General features: G+C 30.8%; 2 pseudogenes; one reads left to right on the forward strand and one right to left on the reverse strand.

Annotated features, from left to right (window-relative positions):
• The window catches only part of LOC138308015 (uncharacterized), a 28,777-nt pseudogene extending 12,371 nt beyond the window's left edge, over window positions 1-16,406 (forward strand).
• The window catches only part of LOC138308258 (uncharacterized), a 465,904-nt pseudogene that overhangs the window by 342,272 nt on the left and 99,728 nt on the right, over window positions 1-23,904 (reverse strand).

Raw genomic sequence — 23,904 nt, forward strand, 5'->3', positions numbered from 1 at the left:
CTGAAATGAAGATAACATAGGGGTTAAGTTCCATTTAAAATAGACTTTACAATGTGTAAAATTTCATGTAACTAATACTCGTTATCATGTTAAAGGCCATACTTTAGCTACTTTGTCCAAATCACCATCCCCACTAGGCCATGGACGCAGGAAATGACAAAAATCGGGTTTTAAGCTCAAAAATGGCATTTTTTTTTATCAATTTGTTAATATTTGGCTTAATGCAGAATCATTTTGGAAACTGTTAATGATATTATTAATCACGGAAACAAAGCCTTAAGTTATATTTGTTACGTTATCAGTAGGTGCTGTAATAATTATTTTTGAGACGCTACTAGTCTACCAAATTTCAAACTTAAACTGTGATGTCACACCTAGGAATAAAGCCATCTTTAAAATAGTTTTTTTTCTACTTATATATCGTTAATAGTCAATGTTCTATCAAGGGAAATTATAGTACACCTTAAAACTGTATTGTCATTGGTTTGGAGTTAGAAAATAACAAAAGGGGAACGGGGTGCATGATGGACCCTCCTAGCCCACGGCCTACAAGATTACCATATGGGAAGTATTGAATATCACGTAGTTTGAGATTAAAAACACAAACAAACAAACAAGAAATAAACTTAAATACAAAAGTGTATCCATATGTCATAAATAAAATACAAGACCTGTGTTCATGTTCAGGTTTTTTTTTATCAATTACAACTTATCCGGAATCCATCACCAACATAGTGTGGTACAATTGTAAGGGAAGTAACTCCTGATTGTCATGAAGGTATTTGATCTATCAAAAATGACACATAATTGTTTGAACTAATGATACATTTTTTTATCTTTAAACAAAACGACTTCATCAATTTAATAGTGCTTTTTTTAATGTTTAAGATATGTTAATTTATCGCTATCTAATTTTAGAACCAAGATTAATTATGAAAAAATAAATCTTGAGTACTATTAGGTAAAATTATTAGGTGAAATATCGGTTAATCTAGTACATTTAGAAAATTAATTTTATTTATGAGGCGAATTTATTCAGAAATATTAGGTTAAGATAGTATATTTTGAAAACTATTTTTATCTATTTTATCTATTGGGCGGATTTGTTTTAATGTTTTAAAAAACTTTGAATCAAAATGTTACTAAAAAACAAAGTCTATGGAACGTAATGAGGTTGATATGCAAATCAAAATCTATTTAACAACGGGAAAATTAACTTAAGCATTGATGTCACTATTTTTTAATTTTATTGGGGTATGACAAAAAATTGTTTGCAAACTGTGTGAATCCGCGTAGCGGATTCTCACAAAAGTTTGCAAACAATTTTTTTCCCATACCCCTATATTTTTTTTTTAAGTTAATCTCACATAATAATTATTATAATGATATGTATAAAATTTGACAAATTGTTTTAAAATACTTCCCGGGGAAGGCACAAATGCATTTGTAGTCTTAATTTACATAATTTTATCGCATCTGTTTTTTGGATCCGTCGCCATATCTATCATATTATTTGTTTTAACATATTCTTTTACTAGTAAGTCAAAGAAGGTGGCACAACTTATTAAACTTAAATCACTAAGTTCTTCACCAAATTGGATAACACATTGATTTTACTGTAATAAAGATTTAGCAATTTGTTAATATTTGGCTTGACGCAGCAAAAGTGTTTCTAAATAGCAAACTCAAAAGCTCAAAAATGATATTTTTTTTAGCAATTTGTTCATATTTGGCTTGACGCAGCAGAAATAATTCTAAATAGCAAACTCAAAAGCTCAAAAATGATATTTTTGTTAACAATTTATTCATATTTGGCTTGACGCAGCAGAAATGTTTCTAAAAAGCAAACTGTTATTCCTAATCAGTTTTTGGACCTCTTATCAATAAGTAAAAACAACAACAACAACTTAATGAAATGACCTCTGACGAACATGATTCTGATAACTCGATAACTCTGATTCGGACTGCCTGTACCAGCTTGCAGACATGCCGAGTCACTTCAGTGAATATAGCAATGAGGAGAAAAAGCACACATTAGTGAATGCAATATGTGACACTGCATTAGGCATATGACATTTGGCTTGTTAAACACATGGAATAAACAATGAATGTGCTCATTTTCACAAGGCACAATCATTTCGGAAACTGTTAATGATGTTATTAATCACGGAAACAAAGTCTTAGTTTAAGTTATATTTGTTACGTTATCAGTGGGTTTTGTGCTGTAATAATTATTTTTGAGACGCTACTAGTCTACCAAATTTCAAACTTAAATTGTGATGTCACACCTAGGAATAAAGCCATCTTTAAAATAGTTTTTTTCTACTTATATATCGTTAATAGTCAATGTTCTATCAAGGGAAATTAAAGTACACCTTAAAACTGTATTGTCATTGGTTTGGAGTTAGAAAAATAACAAAAGGGGAACGGGGTGCATGGTGGACCCTCCTAGCCCACGGCCTACAAGATTACCATATGGGAAGTATTGAATATCACGTAATTGGAGATTAAAAACACAAACAAACAAACAAGAAATAAACTTAAATACAAAAGTGTATCCATATGTCATAAATAAAGTACAAGACCTGTGTTCATGTTCAGGTTTTTTTATCAATTACAACTTATCCGGAATCCATCACCAACATAGTGTGGTATAATTGTAAGGGAAGTAACTCCTGGTTGTCATGAAGGTATTTGATCTATCAAAAATGACACATAATTGTTTGAACTAATGATACGTTTTTTTATCTTTAAACAAAACGACTTCATCAATTTAATAGTGCTTTTTTTAATGTTTAAGATATGTTAATTTATCGCTATCTAATTTTAGTACCAAGATTAATTATGAAAAAATAAATCTTGAGTACTATTAGGTAAAATTATTAGGTGAAATATCGGTTAATCTAGTACATTTAGAAAATTAATTTTATTTATGAGGCGAATTTATTCAGAAATATTAGGTTAAGATAGTATATTTTGAAAACTATTTTTATCTATTTTATCTGTTGGGCGGATTTGTTTTAATGTTTTAAAAAACTTTGAATCAAAATGTTACTAAAAAACAAAGTCTATGGAACGTAATGAGGTTGATATGCAAATCAAAATCTATTTAACAACGGGAAAATTAACTTAAGCATTGATGTCACTATTTTTTTAATTTTATTGGGGTATGACAAAAAATTGTTTGCAAACTGTGTGAATCCGCGTAGCGGATTCTCACAAAAGTTTGCAAACAATTTTTTTCCCATACCCCTATATTTTTTTTTTTTAAGTTAATCTCACATAATAATTATTATAATGATATGTATAAAATTTGACAAATTGTTTTTAAAATACTTCCCGGGGAAGGCACAAATGCATTTGTAGTCTTAATTTACATAATTTTTATCGCATCTGTTTTTTTGGATCCGTCGCCATATCTATCATATTATTTGTTTTAACATATTCTTTTTCTAGTAAGTCAAAGAAGGCGGCACAACTTATTAAACTTAAATCACTAAGTTCTTCACCAAATTGGATAACACATTGATTTTACTGTAATAAAGATAACATAGGGGTTAAGTTCCATTTACAATAGACTTTACAATGTGTAAAATGTCATGCAACTAATACTCGTTATCATGTTAAAGGCCATACATTAGCTACTTTGTCCAAATCACCATCCCCACTAGGCCATGGACGCAGGAAATGACAAAAATCGGGTTTTAAGCTCAAAAATGGTATTATATTTTTTTTAGCAATTTGTTAATATTTGGCTTGACGCAGCAAAAGTGTTTCTAAATAGCAAACTCAAAAGCTCAAAAATGATATTTTTTTAGCAATTTGTTCATATTTGGCTTGACGCAGCAGAAATAATTCTAAATAGCAAACTCAAAAGCTCAAAAATGATATTTTTTGTTAACAATTTATTCATATTTGGCTTGACGCAGCAGAAATGTTTCTAAAAAGCAAACTGTTATTCCTAATCAGTTTTTTTGGAGGCAGAATCTCTGACGAACATTTGGAAACTGTTAATGAGTCACTTCAGTGAATATAGCAAATGAGGAGAAAAATATTATTAATCACGGAAAAACAAAGCCTTAGTTTAAGTTATATTTGTTACGTTATCAGTAGGTGCTGTAATAATTATTTTTGAGACGCTACTAGTCTACCAAATTTCAAACTTAAAAACTGTGATGTCACACCTAGGAATAAAGCCATCTTTAAAATAGTTTTTTTTCTACTTATATATCGTTAATAGTCAATGTTCTATCAAGGGAAATTATAGTACACCTTAAAACTGTATTGTCATTGGTTTGGAGTTAGAAAAATAACAAAAGGGGAACGGGGTGCATGATGGACCCTCCTAGCCCACGGCCTACAAGATTACCATATGGGAAGTATTGAATATCACGTAGTTTGAGATTAAAAACACAAACAAACAAACAAGAAATAAACTTAAATACAAAAGTGTATCCATATGTCATAAATAAAATACAAGACCTGTGTTCATGTTCAGGTTTTTTTTTATCAATTACAACTTATCCGGAATCCATCACCAACATAGTGTGGTACAATTGTAAGGGAAGTAACTCCTGATTGTCATGAAGGTATTTGATCTATCAAAAATGACACATAATTGTTTGAACTAATGATACGTTTTTTATCTTTAAACAAAACGACTTCATCAATTTAATAGTGCTTTTTTTAATGTTTAAGATATGTTAATTTATCGCTATCTAATTTTAGAACCAAGATTAATTATGAAAAAATAAATCTTGAGTACTATTAGGTAAAATTATTAGGTGAAATATCGGTTAATCTAGTACATTTAGAAAATTAATTTTATTTATGAGGCGAATTTATTCAGAAATATTAGGTTAAGATAGTATATTTTGAAAACTATTTTTATCTATTTTATCTATTGGGCGGATTTGTTTTTAATGTTTTAAAAAACTTTGAATCAAAATGTTACTAAAAAACAAAGTCTATGGAACGTAATGAGGTTGATATGCAAATCAAAATCTATTTAACAACGGGAAAATTAACTTAAGCATTGATGTCACTATTTTTTAATTTTATTGGGGTATGACAAAAAATTGTTTGCAAACTGTGTGAATCCGCGTAGCGGATTCTCACAAAAGTTTGCAAACAATTTTTTTTCCCATACCCCTATATTTTTTTTTTAAGTTAATCTCACATAATAATTATTATAATGATATGTATAAAATTTGACAAATTGTTTTAAAATACTTCCCGGGGAAGGCACAAATGCATTTGTAGTCTTAATTTACATAATTTTATCGCATCTGTTTTTTTGGATCCGTCGCCATATCTATCATATTATTTGTTTTAACATATTCTTTTACTAGTAAGTCAAAGAAGGTGGCACAACTTATTAAACTTAATATAAATCACTAAGTTCTTCACCAAATTGGATAAACACATTGATTTTACTGTAATAAAGATTTAGCAATTTGTTAATATTTGGCTTGACGCAGCAAAAGTGTTTCTAAATAGCAAACTCAAAAGCTCAAAAATGATATTTTTTTTAGCAATTTGTTCATATTTGGCTTGACGCAGCAGAAATAATTCTAAATAGCAAACTCAAAAGCTCAAAAAATGATATTTTTTGTTAACAATTTATTCATATTTGGCTTGACGCAGCAGAAATGTTTCTAAAAAGCAAACTGTTATTCCTAATCAGTTTTTGGACCTCTTATCAATAAGTAAAAACAACAACAACAACTTAATGAAATGACCTCTGACGAACATGATTCTAATAACTCGATAACTCTGAGGACTGCCTGTACCAGCTTGCAGACATGCCGAGTCACTTCAGTGGATATAGCAATGGGGAGAAAAAGCACACATTAGTGAATGCAATATGTGACACTGCATTAGGCATATGACATTTGGCTTGTTAAACACATGGAATAAACAATGAATGTGCTCATTTTCACAAGGCACAATCATTTCGGAAACTGTTAATGATGTTATTAATCACGGAAACAAAGTCTTAGTTTAAGTTATATTTGTTACGTTATCAGTGGGTTTTGTGCTGTAATAATTATTTTTGAGACGCTACTAGTCTACCAAATTTCAAACTTAAATTGTGATGTCACACCTAGGAATAAAGCCATCTTTAAAATAGTTTTTTCTACTTATATATCGTTAATAGTCAATGTTCTATCAAGGGAAATTAAAGTACACCTTTAAAACTGTATTGTCATTGGTTTGGAGTTAGAAAAATAACAAAAGGGGAACGGGGTGCATGGTGGACCCTCCTAGCCCACGGCCTACAAGATTACCATATGGGAAGTATTGAATATCACGTAATTGGAGATTAAAAACACAAACAAACAAACAAGAAATAAACTTAAATACAAAAGTGTATCCATATGTCATAAATAAAGTACAAGACCTGTGTTCATGTTCAGGTTTTTTTATCAATTACAACTTATCCGGAATCCATCACCAACATAGTGTGGGTATAATTGTAAGGGAAGTAACTCCTGGTTGTCATGAAGGTATTTGATCTATCAAAAATGACACATAATTGTTTGAACTAATGATACGTTTTTTATCTTTAAACAAAACGACTTCATCAATTTAATAGTGCTTTTTTTAATGTTTAAGATATGTTAATTTATCGCTATCTAATTTTAGTACCAAGATTAATTATGAAAAAATAAATCTTGAGTACTATTAGGTAAAATTATTAGGTGAAATATCGGTTAATCTAGTACATTTAGAAAATTAATTTTATTTATGAGGCGAATTTATTCAGAAATATTAGGTTAAGATAGTATATTTTGAAAACTATTTTTTATCTATTTTATCTGTTGGGCGGATTTGTTTTAATGTTTTAAAAAACTTTGAATCAAAATGTTACTAAAAAACAAAGTCTATGGAACGTAATGAGGTTGATATGCAAATCAAAATCTATTTAACAACGGGAAAATTAACTTAAGCATTGATGTCACTATTTTTTAATTTTATTGGGGTATGACAAAAAATTGTTTGCAAACTGTGTGAATCCGCGTAGCGGATTCTCACAAAAGTTTGCAAACAATTTTTTTTCCCATACCCCTATATTTTTTTTTTTTAAGTTAATCTCACATAATAATTATTATAATGATATGTATAAAATTTGACAAATTGTTTTAAAATACTTCCCGGGGAAGGCACAAATGCATTTGTAGTCTTAATTTACATAATTTTATCGCATCTGTTTTTTGGATCCGTCGCCATATCTATCATATTATTTGTTTTAAACATATTCTTTTTCTAGTAAGTCAAAGAAGGCGGCACAACTTATTAAACTTAAATCACTAAGTTCTTCACCAAATTGGATAACACATTGATTTTACTGAAATAAAGATAACATAGGGGTTAAGTTCCATTTACAATAGACTTTACAATGTGTAAAATGTCATGCAACTAATACTCGTTATCATGTTAAAGGCCATACATTAGCTACTTTGTCCAAATCACCATCCCCACTAGGCCATGGACGCAGGAAATGACAAAAATCGGGTTTTTAAGCTCAAAAATGGTATTATTTTTTTTAGCAATTTGTTAATATTTGGCTTTGACGCAGCAAAAGTGTTTTCTATATAGCAAATCAAAAGCTCAAAAATGATATTTTTTTAGCAATTTGTTCATATTTGGCTTGACGCAGCAGAAATAATTCTAAATAGCAAACTCAGTAAAAAGCTCAAAAAATGATATTTTTGTTAACAATTTATTCATATTTGGCTTGACGCAGCAGAAATGTTTCTAAAAAGCAAACTTTTATTCCTAATCAGTTTTTTGGACCTCTTATCAATCAGTAAAAAAACAACAACAACTAAATGAAATGACCTCTGACGAACATGATTCTGATAACTCTGATTCGGACTGCCTGTACCAGCTTGCAGACATGCCGAGTCACTTCAGTGGATATAGCAATGAGGAGAAAAAGCACACATTAGTGAATGCAATATGTGACACTGCATTAGGCATATGACATTTGGCTTGTTATACACATGGAATAAACTATGAATGTGCTCATTTTCACAAGGCACACTCATTTCGGAAACTGTTAATGATATTATTAATCACGGAAACAAAGTCTTAGTTTAAGTTATATTTGTTACGTTATCAGTAGGTGCTGTAATAATTATTTTTGAGACGCTACTAGTCTACCAAATTTCAAACTTAAACTGTGATGTCACACCTAGGAATAAAGCCACCTTTAAAATAGTTTTTTTTCTACTTATATATCGTTAATAGTCAATGTTCTATCAAGGGAAATTAAAGTACACCTTAAAACTGTATTGTCATTGGTTTGGAGTTAGAAAAATAACAAAAGGGGAACGGGGTGCATGGTGGACCCTCCTAGCCCACGGCCTACAAGATTACCATATGGGAAGTATTGAATATCACGTAATTGGAGATTGAAAACACAAACAAACAAACAAGAAATAAACTTAAATACAAAAGTGTATCCATATGTCATTAATAAAGTACAAGATCTGTGTTCATGTTCAGGTTTTTTTATCAATTACAACTTATCCGGAATCCATCACCATCATAGTGTGGTATAATTGTAAGGGAAGTAACTCCTGGTTGTCATGAAGGTATTTGATCTATCAAAAATGACACATAATTGTTTGAACTAATGATACATTTTTTTTTATCTTTAAACATAACGACTTCATCAATTTAATAGTGCTTTTTTTAATGTTTAAGATATGTTAATTTATCATCGCTATCTAATTTTAGTAACAAGATTAATTATGAAAAAAATAAATCTTGAGTACTATTAGGTAAAATTATCAGGTGAAATATCGGTTAATCTAGTACATTTAGAAAATTAATTTTATTTATGAGGCGAATTTATTCAGAAATATTAGGTTAAGATAGTATATTTTGAAAACTATTTTTATCTATTTTATCTATTGGGCGGATTTTTTTCAATGTTTTAAAAAATTTTGAATCAAAATGTTACTAAAAACAAAGTCTATGGAACACCGATACAAATGTAAAAATAATTCCATTGAACATTTAACGACGTGTTTTATGTAATGAGGTTGATATGCAAATCAAAATCTATTTTACAACGGGAAAGTTAACTTAAGCATTGATGTCACTAATTTTTAATTTTATCGGGGTATGAAAAAAAAATTGTTTGCAAACTGTGTGAATCCGCGTAGCAGATTCTCACAAAAGTTTGCAAACAATTTTTTTCCCATACCCCTATAATTTTTTTTTTTTTTTTTTTTTTAAGTTTATCTCACATAATTATTATTATAATGATATGTATAAAATTTGACAAATTGTTTTAAAATACTTCCCGGGAAAGGCACAAATGCATTTGTAGTCTTAATTTACATAATTTTATCGCATCTGTTTATTGGATCCGTCGCCATATCTATCATATTATTTGTTTAAACATATTCTTTTACTAGTAAGTCAAAGAAGGCGGCACAACTTATTAAACTTAAATCACTTAGTTATACACCAAATTGGATAACACATTGATTTTACTGTAATAAAGATAACATAGGGGTTAAGTTCCATTTACAATAGACTTAACAATGTGTAAAATGTCATGCAACTAATACTCGTTATCATGTTAAAGGCCATGCATTTGCTACTTTGTCCAAATCACCATCCCCACTAGGCCATGGACGCAGGAAATGACAAAAATCGGGTTTTAAGCTCAAAAATGGTATTTTTTTTAGCAATTTGTTAATATTTGGCTTGACGCAGCAAAAATGTTTCTAAAAAGCAAACTGTTATTCCTAATCAGTTTTTGGACCTCTTATCAATCAGTAAAAACAACAACAACAACTAAATGAAATGACTTGACGCAGCAAAAATGTTTCTAAATAGCAAACTTTTATTCCTAATCAGTTTTTTCACCTCTTATCAATCAGTAAAAACAACAACAACAACTTAATGAAATGACCTCTGACGAACATGATTCTAATAACTCGATAACTCTGAGGACTGCCTGTACCAGCTTGCAGACATGCCGAGTCACTTCAGTGGATATAGCAATGGGGAGAAAAAGCGCACATTAGTGAATGCGATATGTGACACTGCATTAGGCATATGACATTTGGCTTGTTATACACATGGAATAAACAATGAATCTGCTCATTTTCACAAGGCACAATCATTTTGGAAACTGTTAATGATATTATTAATCACGGAAACAAAGTCTTAGTTTAAGTTATATTTGTTACGTTATCAGTAGGTGCTGTAATAATTATTTTTGAGACGCTACTAGTCTACCAAATTTCAAACTTAAACTGTGATGTCACACCTAGGAATAAAGCCACCTTTAAAATAGTTTTTTTTCTACTTATATATCGTTAATAGTCAATGTTCTATCAAGGGAAATTATAGTACACCTTAAAACTGTATTGTCATTGGTTTGGAGTTAGAAAAATAACAAAAGGGGAACGGGGTGCATGGTGGACCCTCCTAGCCCACGGCCTACAAGATTACCATATGGGAAGTATTGAATATCACGTAATTGGAGATTGAAAACACAAACAAACAAACAAGAAATAAACTTAAATACAAAAGTGTATCCATATGTCATTAATAAAGTACAAGATCTGTGTTCATGTTCAGGTTTTTTTTATCAATTACAACTTATCCGGAATCCATCACCAACATAGTGTGGTACAATTGTAAGGGAAGTAACTCCTGGTTGTCATGAAGGTATTTGATCTATCAAAATGACTCATAATTGTTTGAACTAATGATACATTTTTTTTTATCTTTAAACATAACGACTTCATCAATTTAATAGTGCTTTTTTTAATGTTTAAGATATGTTAATTTATCATCGCTATCTAATTTTAGTAACAAGATTAATTATGAAAAAAATAAATCTTGAGTACTATTAGGTAAAATTATCAGGTGAAATATCGGTTAATCTAGTACATTTAGAAAATTAATTTTATTTATGAGGCGAATTTATTCAGAAATATTAGGTTAAGATAGTATATTTTGAAAACTATTTTTATCTATTTTATCTATTAGGCGGATTTTTTTCAATGTTTTAAAAAATTTTGAATCAAAATGTTACTAAAAACAAAGTCTATGGAACACCGATACAAATGTAAAAATAATTCCATTGAACATTTAACGACGTGTTTTATGTAATGAGGTTGATATGCAAATCAAAATCTATTTTACAACGGGAAAGTTAACTTAAGCATTGATGTCACTATTTTTTAATTTTATCGGGGTATGAAAATTGTTTGCAAACTGTGTGAATCCGCGTAGCGGATTCTCACAAAAGTTTGCAAACAATTTTTTTCCCATACCCCAATAATTTTTTTTTTAAGTTAATCTCACATAATTATTATTATAATGATATGTATAAAATTTGACAAATTGTTTTAAAATACTTCCCGGGGAAGGCACAAATGCATTTTTAGTCTTAATTTACATAATTTTATCGCATCTGTTTATTGGATCCGTCGCCATATCTATCATATTATTTGTTTAAACATATTCTTTTACTAGTAAGTCAAAGAAGGCGGCACAACTTATTAAACTTAAATCACTTAGTTATTCACCTAATTGGATAACACATTGATTTGCCTGAAATGAAGATAACATAGGGGTTAAGTTCCATTTACAATAGACTTTACAATGTGTAAAATTTCATGCAACTAGTACTCGTTATCATGTTAAAGGCCATGCATTTGCTACTTTGTCCAAATCACCATCCCCACTAGGCCATGGACGCAGGAAATGACAAAAATCGGGTTTTAAGCTCAAAAATGGTATTTTTTTTAGCAATTTGTTAATATTTGGCTTGACGCAGCCGAAATGTTTCTAAAAAGCAAACTGTTATTCCTAATCAGTTTTTGGACCTCTTATCAATCAGTAAAAACAACAACAACAACTAAATGAAATGACTTGACGCAGCAAAAATGTTTCTAATAGCAAACTTTTATTCCTAATCAGTTTTTTCACCTCTTATCAATCAGTAAAAAACAACAACAACTTAATGAAATGACCTCTGACGAACATGATTCTAATAACTCGATAACTCTGAGGACTGCCTGTACCAGCTTGCAGACATGCCGAGTCACTTCAGTGGATATAGCAATGAGGAGAAAAAGCGCACATTAGTGAATGCAATATGTGACACTGCACATGACATTTGGCTTGTTATACACATGGAATAAACAATGAATGTGCTCATTTTCACAAGGCACAATCATTTCGGAAACTGTTAATGATGTTATTAATCACGGAAACAAAGTCTTAGTTTAAGTTATATTTGTTACGTATCAGTAGGTGCTGTAATAATTATTTTTGAGACGCTACTAGTCTACCAAATTTCAAACTTAAACTATGATGTCACACCTAGGAATAAAGCCATCTTTAAAATAGTTTTTTTTTCTACTTATATATCGTTAATAGTCAATGTTCTATCAAGGGAAATTATAGTACACCTTAAAACTGTATTGTCATTGGTTTGGAGTTAGAAAAAATAACAAAAGGGGAACGGGATGCATGGTGGACCCTCCTAGCCCACGGCCTACAAGATTACCATATGGGAAGTATTGAATATCACGTAATTGGAGATTAAAAACACAAACAAACAAGAAATAAACTTAAATACAAAAGTGTATCCATATGTCATAAATAAAGTACAAGATCTGTGTTCATGTTCAGGTTTTTTTATCAATTACAACTTATCCGGAATCCATCACCATCATAGTGTGGTATAATTGTAAGGGAAGTAACTCCTGGTTGTCATGAAGGTATTTGATCTATCAAAATGACTCATAATTGTTTGAACTAATGATACAATTTTTTTATCTTTAAACAAAACGACTTCATCAATTTAATAGTGATTTTTTTAATGTTTAAGATATGTTAATTTATCGCTATCTAATTTTAGTAACAAGATTAATTATGAAAAAAATAAATCTTGAGTACTATTAGGTAAAATTATTAGGTGAAATATCGGTTAATCTAGTACATTTAGAAAATTAATTTTATTTATGAGGCGAATTTATTCAGAAATATTAGGTTAAGATAATATATTTTGAAAACTATTTTTACCTATTTTATCTATTGGGCGGATTTTTTTCAATGTTTTAAAAAACTTTGAATCAAAATGTTACTATAAAAACAAAGTCTATGGAACACCGATACAAATGTAAAAATAATTAACGACGTTTTTTTATGTAATGAGGTTGATATGCAAATCAAAATCTATTTAATAACGGGTAAATTAACTTAAGCATTGATGTCATTATTTTTTAATTTTATCGGGGTATGTAAAAAAATTGTTTGCAAACTGTGTGAATCCGCGTATTATGCATCCCACTTACATTTTCTTTTTTTATAAGCGTCATTAATGCTTATTTGGTCGAATACGGTATCTTAGTTGCACAGGAAAAATATAGTTATCGTTTCAAAAGTCCTCTTCGTAAAGGAGTGCTTTTGGCCCATTCCAGCATTCACACAATTTTCGCAATTTTAAATTTAAACCTGAATTTACAGCTGCTTTACGGTAATGTCTTAAGGCCATTTCATGATATTTTTTTCATCTTGTATGTATAACTTACTATCCTAAAATATCCCTTATGCTTGTGTTTGATTAGTTAAACATCCTACTAATTGTCAGAGCTGTTTAAGGACGTGCTAGGTTTACAGGTGTAGAAAAACCGGTACCCGAGCAAAAGACCGATCAGCGATACCATCCAGATACTGCCCACATGGGATTCGACTTTGCGATCAAAAGAATTGTGGTAATATGACCACTGCAACCCTTAATGCGTCTTCCTGCAACTTTTTATTATTTTTTTTTTCTAATTTAACAGTTTTTAAGATTCTACTCTGAAAATTAATATATATATATACGAGGTAGGAATAGACTGAAAAATATGATTTTCAATGATCATGTATGCAGGATTAAATATCACTACAGTTGAATCGTTAGTGGTATTTAATTAAATGGTTACCACTTTATCGAACGAAATAAATAAATTATGGATTGAGGGTTTGATAGAAAGGGTAATAATTAATACTTACTGACGTCATAACCATACGTGACCTTTTCCTATTTCCCTATAGTATGTTGTGGAGGAACATAAATCAGACCTATCATCAAGTTTTATAGAAGTTTTGTTTTTTTCTATTTAGGTGCTGTTATCACCATGATGTCTGTACTGAAAGCACCAGAAATGGCTGCGGAAATCCCACCTTTGGGGCGATATTCGGAGCATACCGATGGAGGTATCATAGCAATGGAGTGATCACTTGTGGTAAGTGTTGCTGTATTCAGTGGTAATATACAAAGGGAAAATATTTAAGATATCGTAGATGTAGACAATTACAACCCCCTCCCAACGCCCCCACGAAACAATGAAAAAAATGATCAAATAAAATATCTGTAATATCTGCACCAACCATATATGATATAGAGATAATACGAGTTGTCTTGACTATAATTACAATTTTTTGTTTTCAAATTTTAATGGAACCAAAGATTGAAAATGAAATCGCAAAATTGTTACAATAAATCAATACACAGTTATCACATGGCGTTCCTGTCTGTTTAATGTTAATACAAATGATATTGTAGATGTTTCCTTTTCTAATAATGTGATCGATGACATTTCATCGCCCTTCAGTGGTAAGCGCTGATAATATAGTCATGATATGATAACTAAGATGCATTAATGTGTTGGTCGAATATAGAATTCATATATATCACACTAATACTATGTTTGTAGCTGGATTTCCCATACACACATTTGTCTTTCTCTCCTAACACTAATTACTCTAATAAATCACGGAAGATATTAAAATACCTAATGTAGGTATAATAGAGTAGACAATGACGTCTGGCAAGGGGAGATAACTGCGTTGACGGTCTAAGTTTGGTACGGGCTGATTTCTAAACACAGCTATTCTAATCAGATTCAACCAACTCAAACTTATATTTTTTGGAAATGGATTATTAACCGACTTTCATTTTCCACAAATTATGTTGACGTATTGTTATATTAAATAACACAATATAATATTGACTTTTGTAAACCAATCGTTTTCGCGGTTACAAAATTTCACGATATCAGTTTCAAATTAAGTTTGTGACGGGAATTATTATAATTCGTGGATAAGTTGATTCAATTTTCATACTTTTTAACATAACCGAGATAACTTCCGCGAATTTACTTTGATCGCGAAATTCGAAAAAGCAAACGTGCGGAAAGAAAGTTTGTTTAGAGTTCTCGCTGTATTTGATTTAAGCAGTTTGATATGATAATGTGCGCATATCACCAGATGTAATGCAACTTCATTCAACTTTATATCTGATTTCCTACAAGTAGCTGAGTTTTTTTCACGCTCTACAATGAAATGTTTGAGACTGAAGCCTGTAATGATCATTAACTTCGAATATTAAAATTACTGACGATGGTTACATCATTTGGACAAATTGTATATTAAATATTAAGGCAAGTCTGTGATATGCAATAACTTTGTAATCACTTGTATAATTTAGGAGGATATGACTTAGGAGACAGAACCCAATCTTGTTAACTACCTATGGGCTACTCTTTCGACCATCAATGAACATCGCTGAACCGTTTTATAGACAGTGAATCAATATTTCTGCTAAAGTTTTCAACACAAATACGTGTGTCCAAGAAAAGATTAAACGCACTCCAATGCAAATATGAGGAATTAAAGTTTAGAAAGAGGAAATTAATTCTGTAATAATACCACCATGATATAATGATATGGTGATAATGATATTTAGCCGATACTCAGGACGTTCAATGATTGCTGATATTTTTAAATTTCAAAGTATAGCTATGAAAATATTTAGCACATTTATTTATATCGATAAGTCAAACCCTGTTGCTCTGTGAATTGTTTTTAAAAACCGTTTTATTTTAGCGTTTTAAAATACTACTTTGACATTTTACAATTTTCTTTTGCAGAGGCCAGTAACGGCGCCTGTGCCCGTACACAGTGCGAATGTGACAGACATTTTGCCATGTGTCTCAGATTTGCTACTAGGGTCCCCATCATAAATACTCCTCCAATGCCGCCTCTCATGTCGCCTACACCTGCGCCTACGCCTGCACCTCCTACGCCAGCTCCACCCTGCACCTGCACCGACGGGACCAGACACACCACTGACAGACGAACAAATCACTGCAGCAATTCGTGGAAGACTTGGAATTGGAAATGGGATAGGAGGAGGAATGGGGCCTGGAATAGGAAATATAATTAGAGGAGCAATATTACCTGGAACAGGAAATATAATTGGAGGAGGAATGGGACCTGGAGCAGGAAATGTAGTAGGACCTTGGCCAGGAAATGGTGGTATAGGAGGGTTTCTTAGGCGAATCTTGCCGTCCTTTATATTGCCGTTCTAGATATGCCTTTTTTCCTATTTATCGCTCTTCTTGACATATATAATTGTTCACATAGTGTTTTACAGGGGCGATATAGAAATACACGTATATTAGGTCCATGAAAAAGTTTACGAAGCTTTGTTTCATTGATCTAATATATTGCCCTTACCCACTGTAAAACATAATACAATATTACGAATTTATCCCACTGAAGACCTCTCTTGACGCCATATAACTGATTTTAACTGGAATTCCGAGTACTTTGCCAAAGGTGGGATGATCATTGCTATTCCGCCAGAGTACATGATTTTTTTTATCCGCAAATTGATGACATTTCAGGAATTGTATTACAGCTGTTATCTAGAATAAGGAAGTTGGGGAGATAAGCGAATATGTAAGATATAAATCCTTACCCAAACGGGAAAATACTTTGAAATTAAAAATGTTACACTAAATTATGGGGAAATACGTATACTAATCAATTCATCGTGGTCCTTCCCTTGATCGTAACCACATAACTTAGCGATACAATTACTGTATTTTTTTTGCTTCGTTAATGTCATAAAATGTAAGAAATTCATGTACCAAAATTAATTTTAAATTTAATGATTTCTAAATACTGACTTATTAGGCTATTTTTAATAATTGAAATTATGTCCTTTTATTTGTGTCACAATTGCAAGTCATTACTTCAGTACTTTACCAATATTTATTTTCTATATGTATTTTCTGTATGATTTTTACGTCTATTCCGTATTTGCAGATTACATAGTTATCTCCCTTGCATGTAAATTTAGATTATGATGTCATTGCTTTGTGAGCAAATATTATATCGTTTCCTGTGAAAAATATGACGTTATGCACATAAAACATGGCGTAACAAACGATGCCTAAAACAAGTGCAGATAAATCTGTAATATGCAAATTCGGAATACTGTCATTTTCACCTCACGGTTGATTTGAAATAATTTATTAACTTTCACGTCTGTCTTGTCTCTTTCACTTATGACATTACTATTGATCTTTGGTTTGGTACACCGGATCTACAGTAATGTGAAATCAATTTTATCATATAATCCGCCTGTTATCGGGTGATTTCAGTGATATATCAGATCTACAGTGATGTGATGTTAATTTTATCATATAATCCGCCTGTTATCCGGTGATTTCAGTGATATATCGGATCTACAGTGATGTGATATTAATTTCATCATATAATCCGCCGGTTATCTGGTGATTTCAGTGATATATCGGATCTACAGTGATGTGATATTAATTTTTATATTATAATCCGCCTGTTATCCAGTGATTTCAGTGATATATCGGATCTACATTGATGTGATTTTAATTTCATCATATAATCCGCCTGTTACCCAGTGATTTTAGTGATATATCTGACCTACAGTGATGTGATATTAATTTATCATATAATCCGCCTGTTATCCAGTGATTTCAGTGATATATCGGATCTACAGTGATGTGATATTAATTTATCATATAATCCGCCTGTTATCCAGTGATTTCAGTGATATATCGGACCTACAGTGATGTGATATTAATTTCATCATATAATCCGCCTGTTATCCGGTGATTTCAGTGATATATCGGATCTACAGTGATGTGATATTAATTTCATCATATAATCCGCCTGTTATCCGGTGATTTCAGTGATATATCGGATCTACAGTGATGTGATATTAATTTTATCATATAATCCGCCTGTTATCCGGTGATTTCAGTGATATATCGGATCTACAGTGATGTGATATTAATTTCATCATATAATCCGCCCGTTATCCGGTGATTTCAGTGATATATCGGATCTACAGTGATGTGATATTAATTTCATCATATAATCCGCCTGTTATCCAGTGATTTCAGTGATATATCATATCTACAGTGATGTGATATTAATTTTATCATATAATCCGCCTGTTATCCACTGATTTCAGTGATATATCAGATCTACAGTGATGTGATATTAATTTTATCATATAATCCGCCTGTTATCCGGTGATTTCAGTGATATATCAGATCTACAGTGTTGTTACAATAATTTTATAATATAATTCACCTGTTATCCGGTGATTTTGTCTATATAAATATTGTTGCGTACAGTCTGTATAGTACTAGTGTACTATAACCTGAAACAATTTAATTGGTTGGAAATTAATTGTGATGTTATGTCAGAAACAATATTAGGACGCCAGGACTAGACAAAATTTTAGCCTGTGCTGGATTTTCGCAATTCACTTTGACATGAAATTCAGGTTGTTGTAGCCATGTGATAAAAAATATCATTTTTGTGTTCACTTCATATGAAAATTACATGAAACTCTACTCAGATGTAAAACCTTCTTAGTATAGTTTGATGAAATCTGCTATGAAATGAACACTCATTTAAGGTCATCTATGTAAATTTAAAGTTATTTATTACTATTTATTGGCATTTGTGTTGTATATTATTGACGTCGATGTCTCAACTTTATCTTTGAAATAAGTAGATAGAATAACAAAATTGAAATAAAGCATTCTCTATCAAATTATTTGTTGTGTTGCTCCATTATATTAACAGATCAACATATTACTACATCAACTAAATGTAACACATATCTACATTGTATCTACCTAGGGGCATACTAACATCTATAACACCTAGGACAATATTTAGATGAACCACACAAGCTGCGATTTAACTTTGATAGACTATTCACTAACACACCTATCCTACATCTCAGAAGATACACATCTCACGTAACAAGAATAACAACCTTCTTTATGATTGATAAATCGAAAACGATGGCTCGAAACTCAATACTCGACAAAACATTCCTCATGCTGAAGTTCAGAATTTTTTAGCTGATTTTGAAAGTCATTTAGATATTCTGTTTATACAATTTGCAATTAATAAAGAAACTATGCTTTTCGGAAAACTTAACCATAGCGGCATATAATTTATCAAAAAATTGATAATGGAATTGTTCTTTTAATGAAACACTATATTTATAAAAAAAAAGATGTTTACATAGTTCTTTAAATGTGATGGCTTTTTCAAACTGTATTAAAGATTATTATGATGTTCAAAGACATATAGCTTATGGACAAGGAGAAAAAACTGTTTAAAATTTTACTAAAGATTGGAAAAAATGGATAAAGCTAGTAGAACAACATACAAATCCCTGACAGTTGCACATATCTTTTATTAAAATAGAATATATATTTATTTGTTGTCATACATACATTTTTTTAGTGTTTTTCATACAAGAATATATCTCCATTTAATTCTTATTCTTCACAATTTCTCCTTTCTAGTTCGTCCCATTATCCCTTCTATCCTTCCAAATTCTTTGTTCTTTATTTTATTTTTTCTCTCCCTCCTCCCTCTCTATCAAAAAACTCAAACAATGTTATTATACTGATGAATGAAAGAATGACAAAGTGAAAGATGTGCATGGAAGATAACTATATTCATATTTCATGATTATGTGATTAATGTAAAATTGATATATTGTTTAACAAAAAGAAATTTAAAAAAAAAATATTTTAAAAAATCCTGATGATTGATACATGTGCATCGTATGTAGTTGATATAACCATGTCAAGCTCAATCATACATAGAAGCAATGACTTATGTACAAACAAACATACATAGTACGATGTTCATACATTCTGTCTACACCAATATTGATAGCTAGTATAATCATGCATACATATCACAAGATACTCAAGCTGAGACTAAGGTACAGAGAATAGATTAGTACAGAAATTAATAGTACTGACACGAGGTAAAATAAATATGTATCGACAAACATATACCTGGAACAATGATGAAACAAACCACATTAAATGATAAAACTTGCTTTCTGGCTTTACAGACACTCTGGTAGATTCACAAGATAAAATAGGATAATCAACTACTGCGTGGAAGAATTTCGCGAAAACATATTGTGTTCTTATAAAAGTTAAAAATTGAAGTCTTTTTCTAGATGCATTACTTATGATGAAGATATAAATCGACAGGTAATTGCATTTTAATAACACTTATTTAACCTTTCATTTAATGCATCGTAAATTACTTCATTTGTTCTGTAAATATTTTAGGCTTACATGTTCTGTTTGTCTATCTGATTTAAAGCCGCATGATCCGTATCTTTCAGGGTCCGTAAAACAAACAATGACAAGATATGGTGTAATAGCCCTAAAAAGTTATGAACTTTCCCCAAATTACAAGTCTAGAAAGCTAAGAGGTCCAAAGATATAAATATACAAAATTTTATTTTAGACTTATGCGCGGTCCGACAGAAAGTCAAAAGTTAACGCCTCCAAAGCTTACAAATGCTACTTTGCGCATGTCCGGAAATAAAAGTTGTTTACCGCAATGGAGCGAGCTTTGCAGTGAAAGCTCGCCGGCTTAGAATCAACTGCTGATTCGAAGTGAATAACGAAATTATTTAAACTAAGAAACGTTGTGACTTGCTGCTGAGAATATTACATGGAAACGAATTCGAGCTATGACAATAACCATGATTTGTGAATGATCTACCAAAACCACATAAACTGACTTCTCTTCGTCTCTATAAGGTGAGTGGGGCCCCGAAGGGGTAACAGTAATATTCTATAAGTGTTTGGTCGCTTTTTGGAATTGGTACCATAGTAAAATAAAGATTAGAAATTAGGAAAAGTGTTGATAAATTGGGGAACATTTAACATATTTAATCTTGGATTACAACAGAAGCATTAATAGAGTCGTATTATACGCGTTTATTTAATTTAAAAGATGATCGCATTCTTCAGTGTTATGTGTATGCTACTGTTACAGGCTTACAGCGTCAGAGTGTGCTATCTTTTCCGATATCTATTTGTGTATTTATGTATATCAGTGATATATATCCTTTTACTGTATGCTATGGATATTACTGTATTAAAGAAGCCACTTTTAAACTTACTTCATCAGTGCTCGTAGGCCTATATGCAAGATTGTATTTTTTTTAGACTTACAGTCACTTAGTCACGTACTCGTTATCCTATCTGCTGGTCTTAATGATATAAAATTCACACCAATAATCATAAGTGGTGTAAGTAAAGAATAGTAATTGACTTTTTAAAATATGTATTATACATATATTATGTCCAATACATTTAGGCTACATAAATTCTGGCACTAATTAGTACCATTATTCTTCACATGAAAATGCCTAGACCCCTGTAATTCAAGAAATGACTAACTTAGTATCTAGTGAGGTTTGATTTTGATAAACGTGTTTAAAAAAATGTGTAATTGTTATAAATTTGTGTTTGACAGAAAACAATTGGAACTAGTTTGTTTTACATGTAGGCTTACACTGAAAGATTATATACATGCATACATGTATACAGTATTTATCTATGTACATAACTGACATTTACTCCATATTTTCTTTATAGAATGTATGGGACCTTCAACCAGATGACAGAAGTGCAAGATGTGATGGCAGCTCGCCCAAAAATAAAAGGGAAAAACAACTGTACATGTATCTCTGAGATCAAAACTGACAGTAAAAAATAAAGTCTGTTTTGTAATGTACCCATTATGAACCAGAAAGAAATTATTTTCAAGAAGGAAGGACAGAACAAACCTAGCATAATTCTTTACTATTATCACCAGGATATTTTCAAATTATTTATTTCTTCTTCACACAAATGAAAAAAGGAATAATAATGATTATTGCATGTTTACATACCTAGTATGTATAACTTTTGAATAATTTATATGGGACAAGGATGTAATTCCAATTTATGAACAATAAACAAATTAAAATAATATATGTCATTTGTCTGAGTTGTTTAATTATGTAGTGTTCATTTTAGAAATGTTCAAATACAGAAAAATAAATAGCAAACAAGACTGGAGCTAGATCAAAGGTTATTTGGGTCAAACGTCAGTGTCAAATCTCAGGATTTTGGCTCTATAGATATACATATATCCCTATGTGTAATAAAAAAAATCTTGTTGTTGTGTAATACACAGATTGCACATATATATAAGAATATCTATATATCTGTAGAGACAATAGCCTGTGATGCGTGTTGTTAAATTGCATTATTCATTATTGACTATTTTAAGTTGCAAAGTTTTGATTGAATTAGAAAGGAATAGACTGACAATAACTTCTAATTAGTCCAGGTCAATCAAGGTCTACATGTACAAGCTCTTAGCAACTTCACTTAGTGTTTGGAGCAAGATCACACTAAAGGAATTATGATTGCTTGAATATATAAAAATAAACTAACAAAATACAACTAAAAAAGTTAGGTTTTCCTCCAGGTTAGACTATATACAACATATAAAAAATTTTTTTTTACTGTAATTACTCTGATGACATGAGAATCACATGCTATGGTCAGCTTATTTACTACTGGATGCTATTTTGAACTCCAGTCATTTTTTTATTGACTTAAAATTCAATGCACAATATGTCTACATGTACACTATACAATGTATATGAATGTGCTATTTGTGCATGAATATAATTTTATAAGAAACACCTAGGTCTTTCATTATACATGTTTCTGATTCATTGGATTCAGAGGCAAATTCACGGCTGGACATCATATTATATGGTAGCTATATGGTTCATTGGCAAGCTATAATGTACATGTAGATCACAAATTTAATCAAGGGAACTGTCTTCATTATCTACACAGAAATATATACATAATTGCTTGTTAGACATTCAGAACTTTTAACACACATTAAACCGCCTTATTGCAACCTCCACCCCATTCTTTCTTTTATTTCTTTTTAATTTTCTGTAATCAACCAAATGTTTATAGTTTCACCAGAAATTTATCATCATGTTTTTAACGAACATGGAGCTTTTCCAACATAAATATCAGAAATATACATACAATAACATGTATAAGTTTTATACTCGTTTATGCGGTACATGGAGATTTTTTTAACTAATACATGTATACACATGTACATATGACACTGAACGAAAATGCATATTATGTCAAGTTTGCTCTCCGTGCTTATTTTACTTGATTTATTATTATATTTCATTTGGACCTTTATAAAACAAGTTATATGGTTATCCAAGGCAAGTCAAATATCGTCTGAGATATTTATTTTTAAAAAATATCACCAGAGATTTACATGTAGATAACCATTTTCATCTCTATATAATACGATGTGTCTTGTCTATTTCATTATTTATCAATACCATTATTTATATATCTGGTACATTTTTGTACAATTCATTATCTTGTCTAGCACGATGTATGGTATCGCAACACGTATTTTATACGAAGTTTAAATACCGTTCCCACAAAAATCCCTCCGGTGGCCCCCGGAAATTAGGCAAAGCATAGTCAACCGATCGCCGTATTGTAAACACTCAAAATGACCGAATGGAAGTATTGTTTTACACGACGATAATGTATATATATTGATCTGGGGGATTCTTTAGCTCCATCACATAACAAAACATTCACATGTTTATGATAAGTAACAAGTTTTTTCCGTAGAAGTAACATG

The sequence above is a fragment of the Argopecten irradians genome, chromosome 14 (assembly GCF_041381155.1).
Source record: "Argopecten irradians isolate NY chromosome 14, Ai_NY, whole genome shotgun sequence".
NCBI classification, from domain to species: domain Eukaryota; kingdom Metazoa; phylum Mollusca; class Bivalvia; order Pectinida; family Pectinidae; genus Argopecten; species Argopecten irradians.